This window comes from Rhineura floridana, chromosome 20 (genome assembly GCF_030035675.1).
Source record: "Rhineura floridana isolate rRhiFlo1 chromosome 20, rRhiFlo1.hap2, whole genome shotgun sequence".
Classification (NCBI taxonomy): domain Eukaryota; kingdom Metazoa; phylum Chordata; class Lepidosauria; order Squamata; family Rhineuridae; genus Rhineura; species Rhineura floridana.
Genome location: NC_084499.1, coordinates 14,489,239 through 14,511,555, shown reverse-complemented (window position 1 = coordinate 14,511,555; position 22,317 = coordinate 14,489,239). Strand labels below are relative to the sequence as shown.

At 41.2% G+C, this 22,317-nt stretch overlaps 2 protein-coding genes across 8 annotated transcripts in view; one reads left to right on the top strand and one right to left on the bottom strand.

Moving 5' to 3' along the window:
• Positions 1–3,718, bottom strand: part of ANGPTL2 (angiopoietin like 2) — a 30,741-nt gene extending 27,023 nt beyond the window's left edge. Inside the window, exon 1 of the mRNA XM_061604122.1 lies at positions 3,198–3,718. The gene's annotated coding sequence lies outside the window, so the exon portion shown is untranslated. The remainder of the gene's footprint in view (positions 1–3,197) is intronic.
• The window catches only part of RALGPS1 (Ral GEF with PH domain and SH3 binding motif 1), a 226,143-nt gene that overhangs the window by 109,729 nt on the left and 94,097 nt on the right, over positions 1–22,317 (top strand). The gene's annotated exons all lie outside the window — the stretch shown is intronic.

Here is a 22,317-nt window from a genome sequence, read left to right as displayed (position 1 = left end):
GCCTTTTTCTGGGTAAGAAGAGCCTTAAAACGTAGACCAAAGCTACAGTGGGTGTTTTCTGTGCAGATTCCCCCCCCTTCACAGTGACTGCAGTCAGTTAAATAATGCTGGACACCCAAATCCTAGATGCTCATTGGGTTTATAAACAAATAGTATTAGGGTAGATAGTATTAGGGTAGTACATTTGTAGTTATGTAAAGAGGTTAGTTTTTTTATGAAGTATTTTGTCCCACCTGGGACAAAAATTCTTGTTTGGTAACTGTAATTTGAATTTTGCAGAAGTTGTAATTGTGTCAAAAGAATTCTTATTTCAGATAACCTAATTTTTGTGACCTTATTGTAATTACTGTGAAGTTGTCACATAATTTCACATTCTCTTTCTTGTTCCCCTTCCCTAAACAACATAGCCTGTGCATAAACCTCTTTTCTTGGCATTTTGTTACACCTGCAGTTCCTAGATGGTGGGTTAGTATCCCGCACCAGATCACCTGATCAGTTAGTACCATGAATGATGGAAATTCAGGGAGTTTTCAGAATGTTTGCCTTCCTGGTCAAAGCTGGTAACCATAAATGACCTATTAGTAGATTCTTATGTAAAACGTTTGGAGCCCCTGAGCAGTTTGCAACCTAACTAGAGTGCTTTGCCTCTAAAATAAGGGCTATAGGGACCCACTCTTGAAATCACCCACTTTGATGTAGAGCTCTGCTGCTTAATGACAGGTACAGCTGTAGGTAGTGGGTGGTGAGGGAAAGTTTCTCTCTCTCTCTCACACACACACACACACGCATGTGCACACACACATGTAATGTGAGGTTACCAGCTCTGGAAAAGCACTAATGAATTTAAAACCTCTGATTAGATGCTAATTTATTTATTCATTTAATGGAAGGCATGTAAGATAGTTAAACAAGGAGTAAAACAAAACGTCCTATCAGGGATATTATTTAGAAAAGATATTAAACAGGAACACCAATAAAGAAATGAAACTTAAGGCTAGAGAAAAAGGCAGAGAACTACAGCGGCATGATAGCTAAGCTAACATAATATGCTTTCTTGTTATGGGTAGTATAGAAGAAGACAATCACCACTATCATATTCACAAGACTTAAGGCATCGCAAACAACATTAACTGATGATAATTGCCTAGACATTTGTATTGGTAATTGTTTTTCCGAATTGTTGCCTATTGGATTAGTAGTGTCCTTGTACTGTCAGCCTTATTAAAGTATGAAAAATACTAATGCTCCATTCTGTTAAAAAAAAAAAAAAGACATCCTGTTTTGTTGTCCCTTGATTATATGGATTTTGATGGGTAAGCTTCTCTGCAATAGCAATTTTCCAAAGCTTGGCACTCTATAGTGTTCTTTCACAGTTGTGTTATCACAAACCTGGCAGCAGTTAACATGAGTCTAATAAAATCCTTAAATATTATGCTTCCCCAAGGTCAAACAGTGAAAGTAGCATTGATTTTGGCTTTTTAACAACTGTTTGCCCAGTTATGGTACTGATCTCCTTGAGTACCTCATCCCAAAATCTCACTACCTGCAGACACTCCCAACACATATGAATAAAAGTGCCCCTTTAATAAGCCTTTTTTATATATAGGAATACAAATGAGATGTTTAAGGAATAAAAAATTCTGTGAGGTATATTTCATGATTTTCTCTCCCAGTCTGAGGAAAACTTGGTTGCCACTCTAATTCTGTGTAGAATTGGTTTTTATAAGAATTTGGTGTTGATCTCCCTGCTACCCATGCATTTGGCAGTCCAGTATAAATGGGAGCATGTGGGCTTAAGAGCTGAATAAGACAGTTTTGCAAGACATAAAGTTCTAGGTGGAACTTTCTGTAGATGTTAGAAACAGGTGAAATGTAGTTATATGAGCCCAGTGTCTTGGATTGTAAGAACCAGATAGATAGCTTCTTTGATTTTTTTAAAAAACTAGCGTAACTGGAACAAAACATAAGTAGTATATTCCTTGTGTAAAAAGTGATCTAGCGAAAAGTGTTTTTGACATCAGAACTGTCCAGAACCAGTCACCCCACACATGCACATGCTGTCTTTGTTACTGAATCAGAAGCAGTCCTGCTATTTCTGTGTGGTTTCAGCTGTGTAGGTAAACCCAGCCCCCTTCATTTGGTTGAGAGCACCTTTAGCTCAGTTCCCACTTGCTGGGGAAAAGGATAGGTGCCTCAAAGGACAGGGATTCGTCAAGAACATTGTTTTGAAATGGTACCAAATGCCTTTAGAGACTTTAAAGGATTATCTAACCCAGCCTTTATATCTTCCATCTTTAAGATTGCTGGCAAAAGATGATACGCCCTGTATTTGTCTCCACAATCTTTGTTTCTGGGTTAAGCAGAAAGCTGTTGTTGAAAGTTGTCTTAGAAAGCTGAACCCAAATGTTGCATTTGTTCTTACTCCCCTTTAAAAGTGGCCTCAGTTTATTTTCTTTTAAGCCTACCCATGCTGAAAGATGTATTTGACATTTTTTTGCTTTCTGTTTCATGTGTTAAAGAGCTTTCCAACACTGTTTGATCATATCTTGCTTGCTTCAGATTTCACACTTGGCATTTACTCTGCACGCTGTTGCAAATAATATTTCCAAAATATCCAGCTCTGCTTGATGTGGACATTTTTTTTACAAAGAAAGGTTTTCACTTAAGCATGCAAACACTGATATTCTAGGAGCTGTTACTTAGAGGAACTTTCTGTATCTTTTAATCTGATCAGTATGTCAGAGGAAAGTAAAGACCAGCTTCCTGGGCTGTAATACAATAGTCCTTTCAAAGAAATGGCACAAAGTGTAGAGGATTTGCTGTGTAGTATTTAGGAAGGAAAAAGCCTTTGCACAAAACCAGTCAATATTGTGATGGACTGGTTTTTGTTTCTAATTTAAGAAATCCTCAGGTCTTTGGCACATCAACATTTTAGAGTGAGTTTACAAACATGCATTTTGAAAAGTTTCAAAAAATATCCATGCAGATCTCTTAACACTTCAAAGCTCGTATAAATTCATTTTATAAAGAAATAAGAATGTCGAAGGACTTAGAGGCATTGATAACCTTGAGAGAAATCTAATAAACGTAAGGCTTATCAAGAGGCTGGTTTTGTTTTCTAAATCAGAGCACTTTTTAAAATTGTTTTGCAGCTAGTAGTAAAAATATAAATCTATATTAAATGTGACACTTCTTACCCTGTTTCCTTTTGGCTTCTATCTTCAATCTTCAAACTTGATTTAAAAATAAAAATCAAACATTCACTGACTGGATCATCCACAGCAATAGTGACATCACTGATTGCACCAAAATAAATATATTCATCTGTGATGAGGGCTACATAGATTCTGTTGCATGTAAAGGTTCATGCATTTGGTACTGTGCTTGGAGGTATGACATAAGAGGGCTCTTGCAGTCCTGTTTACTTCCTTATTGTTTAAACGCTTGTTCCTTTAGCTTGATTGCTGAATCTAAGCCTGCCGTCCCCATGCTATGGACACTCAGGGACAATAGGCTGCATTACTGACTTGCTTTTCAGGAACTCTGGCTCTTCTGAGTTTCCGTTCTGAAGCTTTCAATCCATCATTTCAAGCGAAGCTAAAACAGTCCTATTTGAACTCCAACTTCTTTGTGGTAGATTTACATGCTGGAGTGGGGGGGGGAGATAATAAAGCATGCAGTGAGCAGACAAGTTCTGGTTGGATAAGCTTCACTTCCCCCTCCCACCAGGACAAGGGATCCACCAGCAAAAGACACGTTCAGGGCCTCCCCTTAACCACAAACAGTAGAGGGCTGGCTGAAGCCAAACTTCTACCCGGTGACGTCACAGCTCTCAGAGAAATCTGAATGTGTAGGAGGCTGCCTCCCTGGACTTTGTCAGAGAGCGATGCTGAAAAGCTACAAATGACTTAAGATAGGAATGCTTTGTACAGTTTTTTAGCTGCTGCCGTTGAAGGCAGGGTGTAGTTCTATGTCTGGAATTATATAATAGGTTTTAATCCCCCCCTCAAAAAAAGTGGGGTGTGTGTGTTTAGTCTGAATAGCTGTGAGTCATTCTTTAGAATAGTGTGTAGTACTTGCATTATAATAATTAAACATGAAGTTATTGGTTAAGCACTCACTCGTTTCATTAGAGCAACTGGGTTGGACCTGACAATGTGTGAGCTTTCTCTCTCCCCCACCATGTGCGTTCTCTCTCTCTCTCTCTCTCTCTCACACACACACACACACACACACACACACCCCTATCTCAGCTCTCTGTTTCTCCCTACACACCAACATGCCTTCCATTTTTTTGGAACTGCAACATGCTTACCCTGCAAATTTGGCCAAGGGGCTGGGATTAAGTACTCTTGCCCCCAGGGTAGACAGTAGTAGCAGCAAGGCTTGAGAGAGCCATCTCATCTCTCCGCTGGATGGGCTTTACTGTTACAACTCCCTGCGAGTTGCTGCGCAGTTCTAGAGAGGCTGACTTTATGCACCCCCATTGCATAACTTACATGATGGACACACTGTATTTATTTTAGGTTTCTATCCCACCTTTTTTCCAGAGTTTAGGGGATTAGTATTGCAATTCTACATTTTAAAATGAAGGGAAGATCCCTATTACTGTAGGGCTCCCACTGATGTGACAGCAGAATAATTTATTAGAATTAGCATTATTATACCACAACAACAACAACAATTACTTACAACCTGCCTTTCCAAGAAAGGTCCTTCCAAAGTGGCTTACAAGATGTAATGAAGACACATTAATAAAATCACAATAACAATGTTAAAATGTAACAATCCGTCAAGATCCTTCCCACAGGGAAATTTAGTAGAAAGCCTTGTGGATGAAGGGGGAAGTCCTGCTGGGACTGACTTTGAGGCGCTCTTCGCCTGCTGCTTCTCTCTCCTGGAACTTGTTGGAATACAGCGTCATGCTGAAAAAATAGAAACGTGTGGGGTGCTTTTAAAGCCGAGAAGCAGTAGGTGAGAAAGGGGACTCCTGAATGGTTTCCCTGTGTGTACTTTTCTCCATGAAATCCTCTCACTCAGCTGCATTTTCCCTGGTGACGCCTCCTTGCAGTCTTAGTGCCCAGAGCTTGGAAATGTTACTTTTTTTTAACTACAGTGGCCATGCTGGCTGGGGCTGATGGGAGTTGTAGTTCAAAAAAGTAACTTTTCCAAGCTCTGTTAGTGCCCATGAAAGAAACAGCAGGGGGGAAACCTAGAAGGAGGGAGGGGAACACTAGTATTTGGCATCTTCCCTTTCCCATCCATTCTGTACCTGAAATTATCTTCAGCTCTTCTTTATATATTGCATGGTGGCAACCATATTCTAAAACATGGGCCTGCTGCCATTTCTGGAACTTTCAGAGGGATAGTTGGGTTAGTCTCTTGAAGCAAATTACTGCTGTTTTGAATGGTTACTATGCTTACTTTGCATATTTTAAACTTGAATTTCACAGGGTGTACTTTTTGCACTTCATTGCCATTTGACTCTACACTTAACATTTTCCTGCTCTACCTATCAGCTTAAGACGGTACTTCATGTGTCTGTTGAAATGGACTTTACTTCTGCAAAAACCTATTCTATAATAAATGACTTAGGCAGCCATCCAATACACACTTACCTAAGAATATGTCGCATTGAACCCAATGGAGCTTACTTCTGAGTAGACATATACTGGATTGCTGTGTTAGTCAAGGCTCCCAAGACTTTTTTTTTATCATGTAGATCCTGACTAATAATCTGTGAAGGTTTTTTCTTCTTCCTAATGTCAGTTTCTTCGTAAAAGCACACACTTTAGTCATAACTTCTACTTTAAAAGGTAAAGGTATCCCTGCACTTGTAGTGCGAGTCGTTTCCGACTCTTAGGGTGACGTCTTGCGACGTTTGCTAGGCAGACCGTATATATGGGGTGGGATTGCCAGTTCCTTCCCCGGCCTTTCTTTACCCCCCAGCCTATGCCGGGTACTCATTTTACCGACCACGGATGGATGGAAGGCTGAGTGGACCTCGACCCCTTTTACCGGAGATTCGACTTCCTCCTTCCGTTGGAATCAAACTCCGGCCATGAGCAGAGCTTCGGCTGCGTTACCGCCGCTTACGTCTCTGCGCCATGGAGGATCCCAAGCTCTCAATATTTGTTCCCAAATAGGAAAATCCTGCCAAGTTTAAAAGGTGCAAAACTTTAACTCAAGGAACCAATTCAATAAAAGGTCTTGTAGATTCTTCAGCTTTTAATCTGGAGAGACCAACATGACTCACAGCCTCTTGATTGTCATTTTAAAGCTCATTAAGTGGTGAGATTCAAGGCTGAGTGGACCTCGACCCCTTTTACCGGAGATTTGACTTCCTCCTTCCGTTGGAATTGAACTCCGGCCGTGAGCATAGCTTCGGCTGCGTTACCACTGCTTACCACTCTGCGCCACGGAGGATCTTAGTTACATTCAAACAGTTATGATTTTTCTTTAAAAAATCTTGATTCTAAACCTGATATTTTTAATGGGCAGTGGTTAAGGTGTTGGACTACGACCTGGGAGACCAGGGTTCGAATCCCCACATAGCCTTGAAGCTCACTGGGTGACCTTGGGCCAGTCACTGCCTCTCAGCCTCATAGGGTCACCATAAGTCGGAATCGACTTGAAGGCAGTACATTTACATTTAGTTTTATTGTAAATTTTGCAACAAAGAAGGTGTTTGTGATCAGTAACTGCCCTTATTGTTTTAATTTGCATCTTAAATTCATGAATGTTCTTGATTTACTGCAGTTCACAATTAGCATACCTGTTTTTGTTTCAAATACTTGCCTATTAGGGATCTTTTTAGACCTCTATAACAGAGTTGGGTCTTTCACTGTGACCCTACCTGAAGTCATCTGGCTTTTATCATATGTCAGATTGCATGCTAGTGGTTGCCTGCTCTGTCTTGCAGATTCTGGGACCAATTTCAAACTGTTAAATGATTTCCACACCTTGCACACTGACATTAACCTTAGGCATGGAACTATGTTAGAAATGCTTCTAAGCACACATTTGTCATACTGAAAAAATGTATAGTTCTGGAAAGTGTCTCTCTTATCTGCCTCTCTTTTACAGGCACTTGGGGAAAACTACTGGAGAAAGTACCAAACACTTTCAGTCCATAATTTGGTAGTTCATAGATGTCTGATCAGTGTTGCTGGATGATCAGAGTTCATCTGCAGCGGCAGTGATTGCTCTGATTTGTGATGCATTGGGTACAGTGAAATTAATGGAGTGTAAGATCTCTGCAGGATTTGATTGTCTGAGCAACAGTTGGCATCTCAGAACACAAAATAGGAAAGGAACACCTAGCTAGAAAGCTGCTGAAGAAATAGTAAGTTACCTTTTATCTTGGTGGTTTAACAGTTGAGTTATTGGGGGGGGAAGTCATAGCTCAGTACTGAAGCAGATTGTTTGCATTTACCAAGTCCCAGGTTCAATCCCCAACATCTCCAGACAAGCTGGGAAAGACCCCTGACCAAAATCCTGGAGCGCCAGTCATTGTAGATAAATACTGAAGTAGATGGACTAATGGCCTGACTCAGTTATAAGGCAGCTTTCTGTGTTCCTATGCTTGTGCTTATAATTCTAGGAAAATCACTTTTAAACATGGCTGTGAAAAGAACTACCACATGGAGGAAACATCACTCTCCCTTTTTGTTTTGAACATGCCACCATGAGGCTGCCAGAAGCAGATCAAGAAGCAATGTGGGAAATATGGGTTGAGGGGTATAAAGGCCAAGTTCCAAACCCTTCTCTCCCTTAAAAATCCTATCTGCCAAACTCTTTCATTCCCTCCAGCAAGATGAGGAAAGTTCATCTTGTCCATGATCCCCAAAGTAAGCCAACACATGCATGTATATTATTTATTAAGAGCATTGTTAACTTCCCTTCATCAAATGATCTCAGGGTGTGTTGTTATTTAAAACAACAAGAAGCTAGAAATATAAGAGCCAGGTAAAAAAATTGCCAATATAAAAGACAGCTAATTACAGCAGCAAACTAGCATGTTGCAAATGCTTAGACAGACACCTGACACCAGAATGTCAACAATGTTGGCACCCATCATGTTTCTGAGAGGAAACTGAGTCCAGTTTTTCGCCTGAAAACAAATTGGCCATCAGGGAACAAAAAAAAGAAGTGTTTCATCTTTTCCAGATTTTCCCTGGGCTAGCCTATTTGCAAGATCCCCTCTGGATGCCGGCCTCTTTGCCCATCCATGCTCTCCCCGCAAACTCGACTTTAATTAATACTTGCACTTACTAGACACCTTATTTATTACCAAAAAAATCCCTAGGCATCCAACAATCCATTTAAAACATAACAATAATACAATAAAACTTCACAATAAGGTAAAATGGATGATAAGACTATCATTGGCTAGTGGCCAGGATAGCTATCTTCTGCCTTCACTGTTGGAGGCAGTATGTCCCTGAATACCAATTGTGGGGAATTCCCAGTAGAGAAAGTGCTATTGTGCTCAGATCCTGCTTTGTGGGCCTCCTGCTGGGGCATTTAGTTGGCCTCTCTGAGAACAGAGTGCTGTAGTAGATGGCCCTATGGCCTGATCCAGCAGGGCTCTTCTTAGGCTCGTGGGTTGTATTCTTAAAATCCAACCCAACATAAAACTTCCAATTAGAAAACAGAGATGGTTTGGGATGTGCCTTTTGGCATGAAGGCATATGCTTTACTCATATGCTTTGCTCATATCTAAGCTACTTAATAACCTTAGATGGCTATAAAAGTCTATATTCAGTTAGCAATTACTGCGATCTTTCAATTTCAATGCAATAAACTTTTCTCTGTTTCCTTACCTGTAACCTTTAACAAAAGTGCTTTAAATCTTAAGCCTGAAGTTGTCTGGCTTGGTGCCCAGCTTAGGATATATCTGACCCACATGTGTAATCAGCATGAGTTCACTACAGATTTATTAAGGAGAAGGCTGGCTGGTGCGATCCCCATTCTCAAGTCATACCAATACTCTTAAGTGCTTTCCAGCTTGTGAGCAAGGAGAAACAAAAGGAGATGGCACTGATGAGGTGACTCTCCCCTGAGAGTACATCCCTGTTTGTCACAAGCACATGCTGGGGACACATACTGGAACTGCTTCATGTTTCACTGTCTGCACAAATCTCCAGAGCTTGGAAAAGTTACTTTTTTGAACTACAACTCCCATCAGCCGCAGCCAGCATGGCCACTGGATTGGGCTGATGGGAGTTGTAGCTCAAAAAGGTAACTTGTCCAAGCTCTGACTCAACCCCCATTCTTAACATGTCAGTTTGATTGTGTGATCTGGGTGTAAAATTAGTTGGAATCCCAAAATAAACTTAAGGAGGGCTCCTGGCTGTATTCTGTTGAGACACTTTAACATAGAAGCACAGTTCAAGGGTAAGTGGATTGTACATTTTTTTTAAAAAAAGGATACAGGTGACTTTTCCAATGTTTATAATACTGCCTGAGGAAACTATACATTAGTAGAACTTGGCTAGACCCCAGTAATTGCCTGCTACCAATGGTGATATTCCAGGGTTCATTTGTTCGCTCGCTATTCATTCTTGAGAAATCACAATTCACCGACAATTTGTAATATGGAAATTGCAAACTCTGCCACTCCATAAATGTTGCGTATTTGGATTAATTTTGTTTCAATCTTAAATCTAGGCTGCAATCCACAAAGTAGTCCTGATGGAGCCAATATGAGGGCCTACAGAGATAATCTGTAGCATTTCCAGGTGAAATTTATTGCACCCCAACACTGCCTGCTTTCAGACCAGGGATGGGGAACCTGTGGCCATCCACCAGATCGTGTTGGACTACAACTTCCTTCAGCCCCAGCCAGCTTGGTTAATTTCTTGGCTGTGGTTTTATTAATAGTTGTCCTTGCTGCTTCTTGAAATGTTTGACTGGTCGTGTCCAATTATTATTTTGTTGTATATTTTTTATGTATTTGGTTGTAAGTTGCCTTGAGTTCTTTTTGAAGAAAGGTGGACTGTGGGTTTTTAAAATAATAAAAATAGTCACCATTCCCTTCAAAGCAGGAGTCGGGATTTCAGGCCCAGGGGCCACATATGGCCCTCCAGGACTATCCTCAGGCCAGACTCCTCACTAGCTGTACTCTGTGCCCTCCTCAAGTGCTTTTGCCTGAATAGAATGTGTCCTTGAATTGTGGCAATGCCACTTGCTTTCCTGGATGGAGGGCTGCGTGTATAGAAACTTCTGACCCGTGTGTTGCTGGATTGTAGCCTATTGTACAAAGTCACATCCATTGTTTCCCGTGCCTACTGTAAAGAATCCTTATGGTGTTCTTTAATGTTCACAAATTACATTTGGGGTTCAGTGCAGCAGGATTTTCTGATGAAAGACAGTTGTTGGAAGGAAACTACTGGTTTGTATTGTATGAATCCTGTGGATTCTTGGCTAGACACCATATGGCAGGAGTAGCCAACCTGTTGCCCTCCATATGTTGCGTACTACAACTGTCATCCTTATTGGCCATACTTCTTGGTGCTGATGGGAGTCAGAATCCACAAGAACTGGAAGGCCTACCCTTGGTGTATGGTATTCACTGCATGTGTATTTTATTACAAAAAGAACCATTGTGTGAAAGCCCTGCCTTATTTGTTTGGAACCTAAGAACATAAGAACATAAGAAGAGCCTGCTGGATCAGGCCAGTGGCCCATCTAGTCCAGCATCCTGTTCTCACAGTGGCCAACCAGGTGCCTGGGAGAAGCCCGCAAGCAGGACCCGAGTGCAAGGACACTCTCCCCTCCTGAGGCTTCCGGCAACTGGTTTTCAGAAGCATGCTGCCTCTGACTAGGGTGGCACAGCACAGCCATCATGGCTAGTAGCCATTGATAGCCCTGTCCTCCATGAATTTGTCTAATCTTCTTTTAAAGCCATCCAAGCTGGTGGCCATTACTGCATCTTGTGGGAGCAAATGCCATAGTTTAACTATGCGCTGAGTAAAGAAGTCCTTCCTTTTGTCTGTCCTGAATCTTCCAACATTCAGCTTCTTTGAATGTCCGCGAGTTCTAGTATTATGAGAGAGGGAGAAGAACTTTTCTCTATCCACTTTCTCGATGCCATGCATCATTTTATACACTTCTATCATGTCTCCTCTGACCCGCCTTTTCTCTAAACTAAAAAGCCCCAAATGTCAATACTTCAGATGCCAGTCATACCATTGGAAAGCCAAGCTAACCCAGCATGACCATGCTGTGATTCCTTGTTAATTGAAACTGTTGGGTAATTAAACATCTATCCAAGATTAAGCCAGTACTCATCAGTGACAAAACAACAACCATCCAAACTGCTCCTTTAATGTTTTCTGTCATTATTAAGGCTTGACAAAATCAATATTAACAAATGGTTGACAGGCAATCATTTATGAATCAAGCAACATTTTGTGAATTATTATTCTCTCCTAGAGAGTCTTAGTGCTCAAGGCAAATTTCATTATGATGACAGCAGCATGGAAGGTTCCAGCTGGCTTTTACCAGCAGGACCAAGGTCTTGGGACAGCTATATAATAGACATAAAGTATTTCATAAATGGACAATTGAAGGCCAATGAGAATAATAACTATGCTTTCATGCACCCTTTAACTCCTCAAACCATTGTTTTTAGCACTTCATGTTGATGAACGGGAACCATTATTGCTTCGATTCTAAAAGGTTCAAAACTCAGGTTAATTGGCCCTGGGCTTTCAGTGAACAAGTGAAGTTGATTCATCCAATAGTGGGATTATCTATATGCTGGAATTTCTCAAGAGCCTAAGTATGGTTGAGAATGAGCTGTGTTCACAGCACCTTCAGCTGTGTTCTAATGCTGGTACAACTTTCCATTTAGAAAAAGCACTAAATCATTGTTGATTGCTTGTAAATCATTAGCAGAAAGAGGCTACGCTACATGCAGCACATTGTCACACGATACAGAACATATCAGCGTATGCATAACATTTTGCTTGGTCTGTTGCTTTCGGTTTCCTCATTGTGCAAGTTGGCGCTTCTAAGCACACACAAAAAAGTTGCAATACACTTTTATTTACTGCCCTTGCAAATAATGAATCTGCAGTTATTACCAGCTGAAGTTAATTTTTTTCTTTTAACAATGCTAGTTGGCTAATAGAAGAGACTTGCTGCTTCTCATTGAGACAAAGCCAAGAGGAGTTGGGTTTTCAGTTTCTAGCAGCTGACAAATGTCACTGTAGATTTTCCTGCTTGCAGGAGACATATGGATTTCAGTGTGATACAATTCACCCGGACAAATGGGACAGATAGAAGCCATTGTACAATTACAGCAACTTGGGCCATAAGTAGCTACAAGAATGTCTCCTTCCCTATATGCTAGTCAGGACATTATGCTAGTCAGATGATGCCATCTTCTTCGGAGGTGCAAGGACTGATGGCTTGCAAGAGAGCCTTCTCCATAATGAGCCCCAAAATGGTCTCTATAGGGAATTTACTCCCTATAGAACTGCATGAAGCCAGGCACTCTCTCTTTACAGCTTTAGGCAGTCATTGAAGATGCACCTTTTCTCCTTGGCCTTTGACAGTAGAACTATTGTCCATGTGCCCATAAGTACCCTCTGGATTGTTCATGTGTATTATTGTACAGTTCGTAGGGCTTGCTTAATTGTATTATCTTCTTAGATTTAACCCACTCTGGGACCTTAGGGTGAAGGGCTTGTAACAAATATAACCAGTTAATTAATAAGCTGTGTGCTAATTATGCAGGCTCCAATCCGTTGCTGCAAACACATGCCCACATATAAACACATACACACAGATACAGGATGACTGAGCTGCATTGGTAACATTGCTAGAGTTACGAGGTATAAACAGGTAACCAAAAAAATGCTTTTTCAGTACTGCATCTCCCCCCCCCCATTTTTTCATACTGAATATATCCAAGAAAGGGCCTTTAATGCTTAACCTTGCTGAGAATTTGCTTCCATCCCTTCAAACGGTGTCCTGGGAGCCCATATTCCCATGCTTCTTATACAGCAGCAATATGTTTTCAGATTCCTAAAAATGGCCATCACATTAATTATGCATTTAGTGGGAAAGTGTGCCCTGTGAGGAACGTTTGGACATCCCAATGGTATACTACTAATTTAAATGATATAATGAGAATAGCCCATAATCTCGTAGCTTATATTGCTAGTTTTGTTTCTAGTCCAAATTTGCCTTCAAGAGTCAAGCAGGCGCTGAACTTTATAGGAAAAAAAGTCTTGCATGTAGGAGACTGTGATGATTGGAAGATGTTCTGCTGATGATCTGCCTTTTGAACTATTTAGAGGAAAACCACAAAATAGCTCTTCCAGAAGAATCTCCTTTTCTCTGTGAACTGTTTGAAAGTCGGGCCATTGTTCATAAACTGAACTAGACCTTTTTTCTCTCTTTTGCAGTGATTCAGCCTTCTGTTGTGTCCTACCTCCGTGCTAGCTTTTCCCATTGTCTTTGCCAGAACTGCTCCTCTTTAGCCAAAGCTATATTCTTCCTACTCCTTAGGCTTCAATCGGGGACTTGTGGGAAGGGTCTTGTTTGTTCAGCCTGAAGGTGTGGGTGATGAAGTGAAGGCATGGGGTGTTGTAAACATTCACTTCGATGAGACATTTGTTCTATTCATGTATTCGGTAGTACGTTGAAATTGAATTCTTAATAATTATTTCACACTGTTTTGCTTACAATTTCTCCCATCTCTTTTTCTGCTCCCCACTGCTGTTTCTCCTTCCCCACCACCCATGCAGTTCTAGAACCAGTTGATAAAAATTAACTGGGAATGCTGGGCTTTATTTCAAAGTCTACATTAACTTGTACAAGTACCTGAATTCCTAAATACTTTTTTGAAATGCCTCTTACCATATCAATCTACCCATGTTGAGATCTAATGACAAAATTCTGTTTCAGTGCCTCCTTTATCGGAGGTATGGTATTCAACAATAAGAGGGCATTATTAGTATATTGCCCTGACATCAAAAAGGATGGTCAATGCAAGAATGTTACATTTCCCCTTGTTTTATGCTTCATTGTTCAGTGCTAATCTCCATTTTAATTTTAATGCATTTTTAAAACTTATAAGTATATTATTTCTGTGAAAGAAGATGTGAAATGGATGTTAACATTGGTGTCAAACTCATGAAGAAAAGTGGATTGCTAACACTTCTTGCGAAGGAGAAATCCATCATGATTTGGTGCTTACTTATCTCATGATGCTCTCATCTTGAGATTGGAGAGGGTGTGTGTGTGTGTGTGTGTGTGAGAGAGAGAGAGAGAGAGAGAGAGAGAGAAACAGAAGCACAATTTTCTAAGTCCACTTAAATAAAATAATAACCTTGGGAAACTGTAAATAAGAAGCCAAGTTAAAGTAAGCAAAACAAAGGGCTTGCAGTGCTAATATAAATATTTGGTTGTTTATAGAAACTTGTTACTCTAATGCTATATTTGTACCTTTACTTCAGGATTTACAAAGTTTGATGCTATGCATTTATGTACACAGAAGAAAATGGAGAGAATGGTTATTCATGATTTTATATTATCATGAATAACCATTATGTCCATTTTCTTCTGTATAAATAAATGCATAGCATCAAACTTTGTAAATCCTGAAGTAAAGGTATAAATGCAGCTACAAATAGCTGTTTTCTAACTTTTCAGGTGTTTGATATGCCAACTTCAATAACTTTATTTTAAACTGTGTTTCTAGAAGTTACCTTGCATTTGTGGTATCGTCATGTGCTTTGATATTAATGCTATCGTAATTGATTGAACAAATCATGCAGAGTTTCACAAGATCAGACAGCTTTAAAAGGGAGGAATTGCATTTCCTTCCCAGTTTGGTTTTTTCACTGAGCTGCCACCTCCTGTGATTTTCCTTCTCAAGTGGAGGTTGGTTGGTTTTAACTGGCTTCTCCTAATATGGAAATGCCCATGTGACTTTTAAAATGGTGTCCAATTAAGTACACTTGGGTTTCTTAGTAGACTTGGTCTTGATTTTAAAATAATCTGCAAGTGAAATGGTTTGTACAGTTTCGGTCCTTTCCTAGTTTTCACTGCAAAGACCTCACTACCTATGGATACTTGGACATGAAATTTAGGATTTAAGTTTTCAAAACTGGAAACTGTAGAGGATGTTCTGGTACTTAAGACTCCAGCTCCTTCCTGCAGCAGTAAACCATGGATAAGAGCCACTATGCTGAGAAATGAGAGGGCAAGTCATAGATGTTATCCCCCATTGGCACTTTGGAAGCACAGCTGTCTGTAGCATATTTCCTGTCAAAATGTAAAGATAAATGAGAAAAAAATACTGCCTTTCCAATATGCAGCTCTCCAGTATTGAAAATATGCACCTTGGCCAGCCGAAGCACAGACCTCACATTTTGTTCTACAAGACATTTTTACTGGCATCCTAACCTGCGGTGCGATTGATAGAGGATTAGTGTGCAAAATAAAAGACACATGTGTTCTTCATGTGCTCTTAGTTGCTGTTGTTTTGTCTGTATGCTTGAAACCTATAGGCCAAAATATGGATATAATTAAGAAAAAATGTATTACATAAATGCACCTGAAGCGTTTTGCCCAGTGACCGTGCATGCATGCTCACAATTTTACCCCAAAGCTCACAGTTTAACGCAAAGGATGGGAAGTTGATCAGTTTGCATTTTGTCCAGCATTTTTGAGCAGAGGACATTAGCAATATTTTGACATTATTCTCCGTAGCCCACGGGATGGCAGGCTACAAAATTTCATATTGGAATGAACTAATAAGAACACAAGAATTGTCTGGTTGGATCACAACAAAGGTGCAATTTGTCCAGCATTCTGTGTCCTACAGTGCTCACCAAAATGTCTCTGGGAAATTCACAAACAGGGCCTGGTTGTGATTCACCTTAGCAGTACAGAACTTTTATAAGGATGCTGTCATGTCTAATCTATCTCATCAGTGGCTATATTGAATTTTATACTCACCCAGTTTAGAGAGATCCTCTTAGAATTCTTCATTGGGATTTCACCATCCCAAATACATTAGCATCTTCTGCCAATCTTCCTACCTCACTATTCATCCCTGACTCCTGATGATTGATGTGAAATTGCACAAGACCTAGTACACATCTTTGGAGGACTTCACTGCTTACATCCCTCATCCCTCATCCCTCCATGATGAAAGCTGTCTATGAATTCATTTCTCCCCTTCCTTTTCTTTTTTTCCCCCAGTTACTGATCCATAAGAAGACCATTCCTGATATTCCCATAACTGGGAACGTTTTCTTAGGAAGTACTGGTCTGTTGGATTGCCCTGCTCATACTCTTGTTCACACTGTTAAAGAATTATGAAAGGTAGTGAGACAAAAACTTTCCCTCTGCAGAAGTCATTCTGTATAGGAAGTTAAATCAATGCTGTCAGCAGCCAGGCTCCACTGTCTTCCCTCCTGCATACCATGTGAAACACAAGTCTGGCAGGCTCAGCTCTGCCATTAAACCATTTGACTGCACTACCAGCCTTGTCACCTGGCTAAGTACTCTTCCAGATAATCCTGATGGGCCAGTCCCTGTTCACCATCCCCTATATACATTCATACTTTCAGAGCTTGCTCTTCATTCTGAGCAAATATGTGGTTTGGTATTAGGCTCAGACATGTTGTTGTTATGTGCTTTCAAGTCGATTACGACTTATGGCAACCCTATGAATCAGTGACCTCCAAGAGCATCTGTCATGAACCACCCTCTTCAGATCTTGTAAGTTCAGGTCTATGGCTTCCTTTATGGAACCAATCCATCTCTTGTTTGACCTTCCTCTTTTTCTACTGCTTTTCCCAGCATTATTGTCTTTTCTAGTGAATCATGTCTTCTCATTATATGTCCAAAGTATGATAACCTCAGTTTCATCATTTTAGCTTCTAGTGACAGTTCTGCTTTAACTTCTTCTAACACCCAATTATTTGTCTTTTTTGCAGTCCATGGTATGCACGAAGCTCTCCTCCAACACCACCTTTCAAATGAGTTGATTTTTCTCTTTGTTTGCTTTTTTCACTGTCCAACTTTCACATCCATACATAGAGATCAGGAACACCATGGTCTGAATGATCCTGACTTTAGTGTTCAGTGATACATCTTTGCAATTGAGGACCTTTTCTAGTTCTCTCATAGCTGCCCTCCCCACTGCTAGCCTTCTAATTTCTTGACTATTGTCTCATTTTGGTTAATGACTGTGCCAAGGTATTGATAATCCTTGACAAGTTCAATGTGTTGTCATTGTCAACTTTAAAGTTACATAAATCTTCTGTTGTCATTACTTTAGTCTTCTTGATGTTCATCTGCAGTCCTGCTTTTGTGCTTTCCTCTTTAACTTTCATCAGCATCAGAGCGTGCTCCTCAGTCTGAGCAAATATGTGATTTGGTATTTGAGGCTCAGACATAGCCTTAGTCTTTTACTCAGTTTCCTGGGTAAGAATTCTTAGTGAGAATCCAGGTCCCCTTGGCAGCTGCTTTGCAGCTAGGCAGGCCCTCCCATGACAGCCATTTTATGCTGGTGCCCACAAAGGTTTCTCACATTTCCAAGTATGTCCCTGCAGTCAAAAAGGTTGGGGGGTCTTTGTGCTAAGCTGACAAGGCATGGCTGAACAAGGTGGGGACAACACAGCACAGTTCATTAAGAACCCAGCCAGATGCTCCAGAACCCATTGTCAGAGGGGTACCAATTTAATGTATTACATGCAGCACTGAAATGAGATGGGATTAGGGGAGCTCGGCTGGCAAAAGACCCGCTGGATCCTGAGCCAGCCCTTCTGTTGTCACATGACAGCAACAGGTCCAGTCAGGGCTTCCTCACAACACCAGATCTGGCATGGTAAAAGGACATCTTTACTGTCTCCTTTCCCACCTTCTTCCCTGGCTGGTACCAGCTTATGGGCTGGCTTTGTCTTTTTTCAATTTTTGTAACGTTTTTCCATTTTTAACAAAAACTACAAACCAAGAGATTTTTAAGTGTAACATTCTTGCTTTTTTCCCTGGTACAAAAAGAAAGTGTGTGTTAAGAAAATGAGAGGCAGAACTGAATCCTGTTCCTCTTAAATCTGGGAACTCACATTCTCACAAACATTTTTAATTTTCTTCACTATCTATGTTGCCTCAAAGAATTTGTCAGTATATAGCTCCACTTACAACAGCCATTTTTTGTATATGGAGCACATTCCTGGACTTTATTATAATGAAACAAAGAACACTGCAGTAAGCCTTTGACAAGGTTCCATGGTACACCACTTTTACACCTATACAAAAATAAAACAGATGACTTGTCCTTAAATCGATACAGGTATTCAGAAGCCCATTTGTGTTTGCCTAAACATTTGTCATCAAACATCTCCTTTCAAAGTGTAAACACATCAGAACCAGGCAAAATGTGTTAAAGATTCTTTTTACCAGATTCTTTGCCAATCTCTTCAGGATACGCTTTGCTAGAGTAAGTCTTTCTAAGCTGTCAGCACTAAGGAAAGAATCTTTTTACAGAATCTAACCTGAGACCTTATTTAACACCTAGTAGATGTGATCATCCTTAGCAGTAGCCCAATAGAAATACCATCCATTTTTTAAAATGCCAGATTACACATTACACTGCAAATGTGTACAGTGCAGTGTGAAAAAAGCTAGTGGAGAAAGGGTGAAGTACCTCCTTACTGTGGGAGGTATTGGAAATGCAACTTGAACTTTGGCAGGTTTGCATGGGATTAAAACAGAAAGAGAAGGGACCTCCAAGATTCCTAGCCTGCCTCTGTATTTTGATCTCCATGCTGGCCTATACTTCAGTATATACGCTGATCCTGTTATAAGGTTGCTGACCTCACTTGCTCCTCCTTTGTTTTCATGTGGGGAAGAGAAGACATTTTTTCCTTTGTCTTTCCCAGCATGAGGGCAAAGACCAAGTATGGCCTTTGCACTTCGAGCTTAGCTAATTAATTAGAACTAGGATTTTTCTATCTATATATTTCCTAAACAAACAGTTTTCTTATTTTACCAAGCCTAAAATCTCATTGTGACTAAATATAGGAAAGGTGTGCTGCTTCATGTAAAGGTACACACACACAACTCACTCAGATGCCGTAAGCATACTCAGTGACATTTCCCACCTGCCACTTCTCTATTCAGAATGGGCCTCTCCCTCCCAAAGCTTCTTCAGAAAAAAGTATATGTCAGGGCTGTATTACATCCATTTGCCTCTTAGTTATCTGTATGCAATATTTTATCTTCAGAGAGGAAATGTACATTTATGTTTGAATTTCTTTTTGTCTTATTAAACTGTCCCTAGACAACTTAATGCATCACATTAAGATAAAATTCAAGTGAAAGCATGAACAGGGGGTAGTTCAGATGAACCAGTATATTCAGACAAATGATGACTTTTTGGACTATAGAAACCTCAGAAATCCACTGGGCAAAATGGAATTTTGACAGGCTTCATTAGAAGGGTTATCCTTGTTCTCCAGGGCTCTCATCACGATGATAGCAGGTGTTTTGCTTAGGAGAGAAAAATATTGCCTGAATCTGCCCAAAGTTGCTACAGCTTAACAAGCAGTATGTCTTAAATAATGTATTATATACAATTAGTGTGTGCAACTGCCCTACAATTAATCAGTCTCCTTAGTTCAGTGATGTCTCACAAGGTTGACAGTTTTCTAACTTTCTACTTTTGGGAAACGTTTTGTCTGTTGAGAGTCTCTGCCATGGAATCTTTGTGTGTTTGCAGAACATGTTCTCTACTCAGTCCACACAGAAAACTCGTAACTAGCTGAGCCTACTGGGACTCGCCATAACCTCACGTCAGTTGAATGCTACAGCCTTTCCCAACCTTTGGATAGTCCAGCAACATCTCGGGACCCAAAGGTTAGGGAAAGCTGCCTAGAATATACTGAAAACCTCTTGTGTACATTGTAAGAGAAGAATGGTAGTTGTGCCGCACTGGTGATAGCACATCAGTAGTACAAGCTGTTTTGCTATTGATTTATGCACTGTTATAGCTAAGCTACACAATCGGGAGTTTCATGCTGCTGGACTGGACTGTTTCAGGCTATAGATGGAGGTTCCTGTTTGAATGCCTCCACATATTAAAAGAAAAAAGAACTATATATGTAAAACAAGCATGTTGGATAAAGGAGTTCTAAGCTATCACCTGATGGAAATAGCAGTTTCTGGTTGTTAAGGTTTTCATCCATGCATTTTTAGAGAAGTTGCACCCAAATGGCAGGAACATGATGGCTGTTTCAGACTCAGGGCTCATCCAGACGACTGCAAAATGTGTGACATGACCGCTTTGTGTTCTCGTTATTTTTCGGTCGTCCTGATGACGCCGAGTGCAAAAGCGCGTTTTCGCGCGGTTAAATCCGCTTTCGCACAACCGCGGAAAATGCAATACACTTTTTAAAAGCGTGAATCATCCGCGGTTCCTTCGGCCGCTCGGACGCAATACCGCGGATTTAAGAGATGACGCTGTTGCATGGGCGGTCCTGGGGTGGTTCCCCAGTCCCCCTCCTCTTTTCCAGCCAATCCCGTCCTTTGCACGTTTGCGCTTGTGTGGAAACGTCGCCCGGGAAAACGTGGCCAATCAGTGCTGTTGGATATACAGCGCAGGTGTGGAAATGCAGGTTTGCACAGAAGCAGGAAGTAGAGGCTGGCACTCTGACCTCCTAGAGAGCCCGGCGCACACTCTTTGTGTGAAGGGAACTGCTGCTGCATTGCTTTCCAAAGTATATGGGAATTGAGACGTTCGTGTATATAAAAAGGAGTGTAACAGGGCTGTTTAACCGTTTTGGATTAACGTGATTGCAGAAATGCAAGAAAGCATATTTGTGAAAGCAGCAGAAGGAAGGGGAAACTGGAAGGGGAAACACAAATCACTTTTGCGCCCCAATTATGATGTACTTGCTGGGGCCTATAAATGGCTGCAATAGGGAGTGTTTGGCAAGCCGAAAAGGGAAATATCCAAGAAGCCGCTTGCTAAATGGAGTAACTTTTCTGCTTTACCACGAATGCGCATTTCTGCGAGACTTGCCAAGCAGATATGCTGCTATAGGTGCTCTGTCACAGAGCTATAGCCTTTCGCCCATAGCAACGGAATTAGCTGCGATCCTGACTTATGGCTAACTGTAACCAGAGGGAGTGTTTGGCAAGCTGAAACGGGAAATATCCAAGAACTCGCTTGCCAAATGGAATAACTATTCTGGTTTACCACAAATGCGCAGTTCTGCAAGACTTGCCAAGCAGACATGGTGTTGTAAAGTGGGGGACACCGTAACCGTAGGTGTTGTTTGTGTGCGATGAGAAGCTTGGTGGGCTGTGGTGTGTTTTTCTCCTTTGTAGCCGTGCAGCCTCGTAAGCCACTTCCCGCTCTTGGGGCATCCCCCATCCCCAGATGAGTGGCTGGACAGCTTCCCCCCTCTCTGCTCATCAGCTGTGAATCGGGTTTGTGTGAGGTACTTTGGCGGGAGGTTTGAATCCCCTGAGTGAATTCCTTGTGCTGCCCAATTCCGATTCCGGCTCATCAGCTGTGAAGCAGGCGTGCTCATGGCTTTTAGGGGGGAGGTGCGAATCCCCTGTCTGAGTGGGTTCTTTGTGCTGCCCGCCGCCCTTTCATCAGCCACCTATGATTTTGCCCAGGGCCCCACAGGCTACGGGAGGACTCGTGGCCGCCTCCTCCAAATTCGGTTTGGGCCATGACCGCCAGTTTTTTGCGCTTCCGCGTTCAAGCACGCATGCGCAGAACTGATAGCAGTGGAAGGGGAGAGGGGAGCAGACGTCATATTTTCCCAACGAATCAGATGTGTCGTGGGCATGGACAGGAAAAAAGCGAGAAGATGCCGCATGTTCGGGCTGCGTGTGCGGCCGGTAAAAAAGCGTATTTTTAATATCAGCAAAAAGCGGGAAAGGAGCGGGAAAAGGGGCAAGTGAGGACTCTCAGCTGACAGAGCGGGTATGGAAAACCTGGATTATCCCGCTCCATCTGGATGAGCCCTCAGATGATGGCCCCGTGTTCATAGCAAGCTACTTATAGCAAATCAGATTTTTGTGTCACCATAAACTTTATAGTTAGATGGGTCTGTGATGGTCTAGTTATTGTTCAGTAATAAGCTGAATCAGAGAAATTTGCATCTCTTTTAAAATACAGTTTTTAGTCCAGGTAACTAAATTTGTTTTGACTTCTCATTTTTCATAGATGAGAAATGGAAATTCTGCAACATCCCCCACTATGAATCCCTGTTGTTAAGAGCTAATGTTACTAGTTATGCCTTCAGATTTTCCAGCTCTTTCATAGCA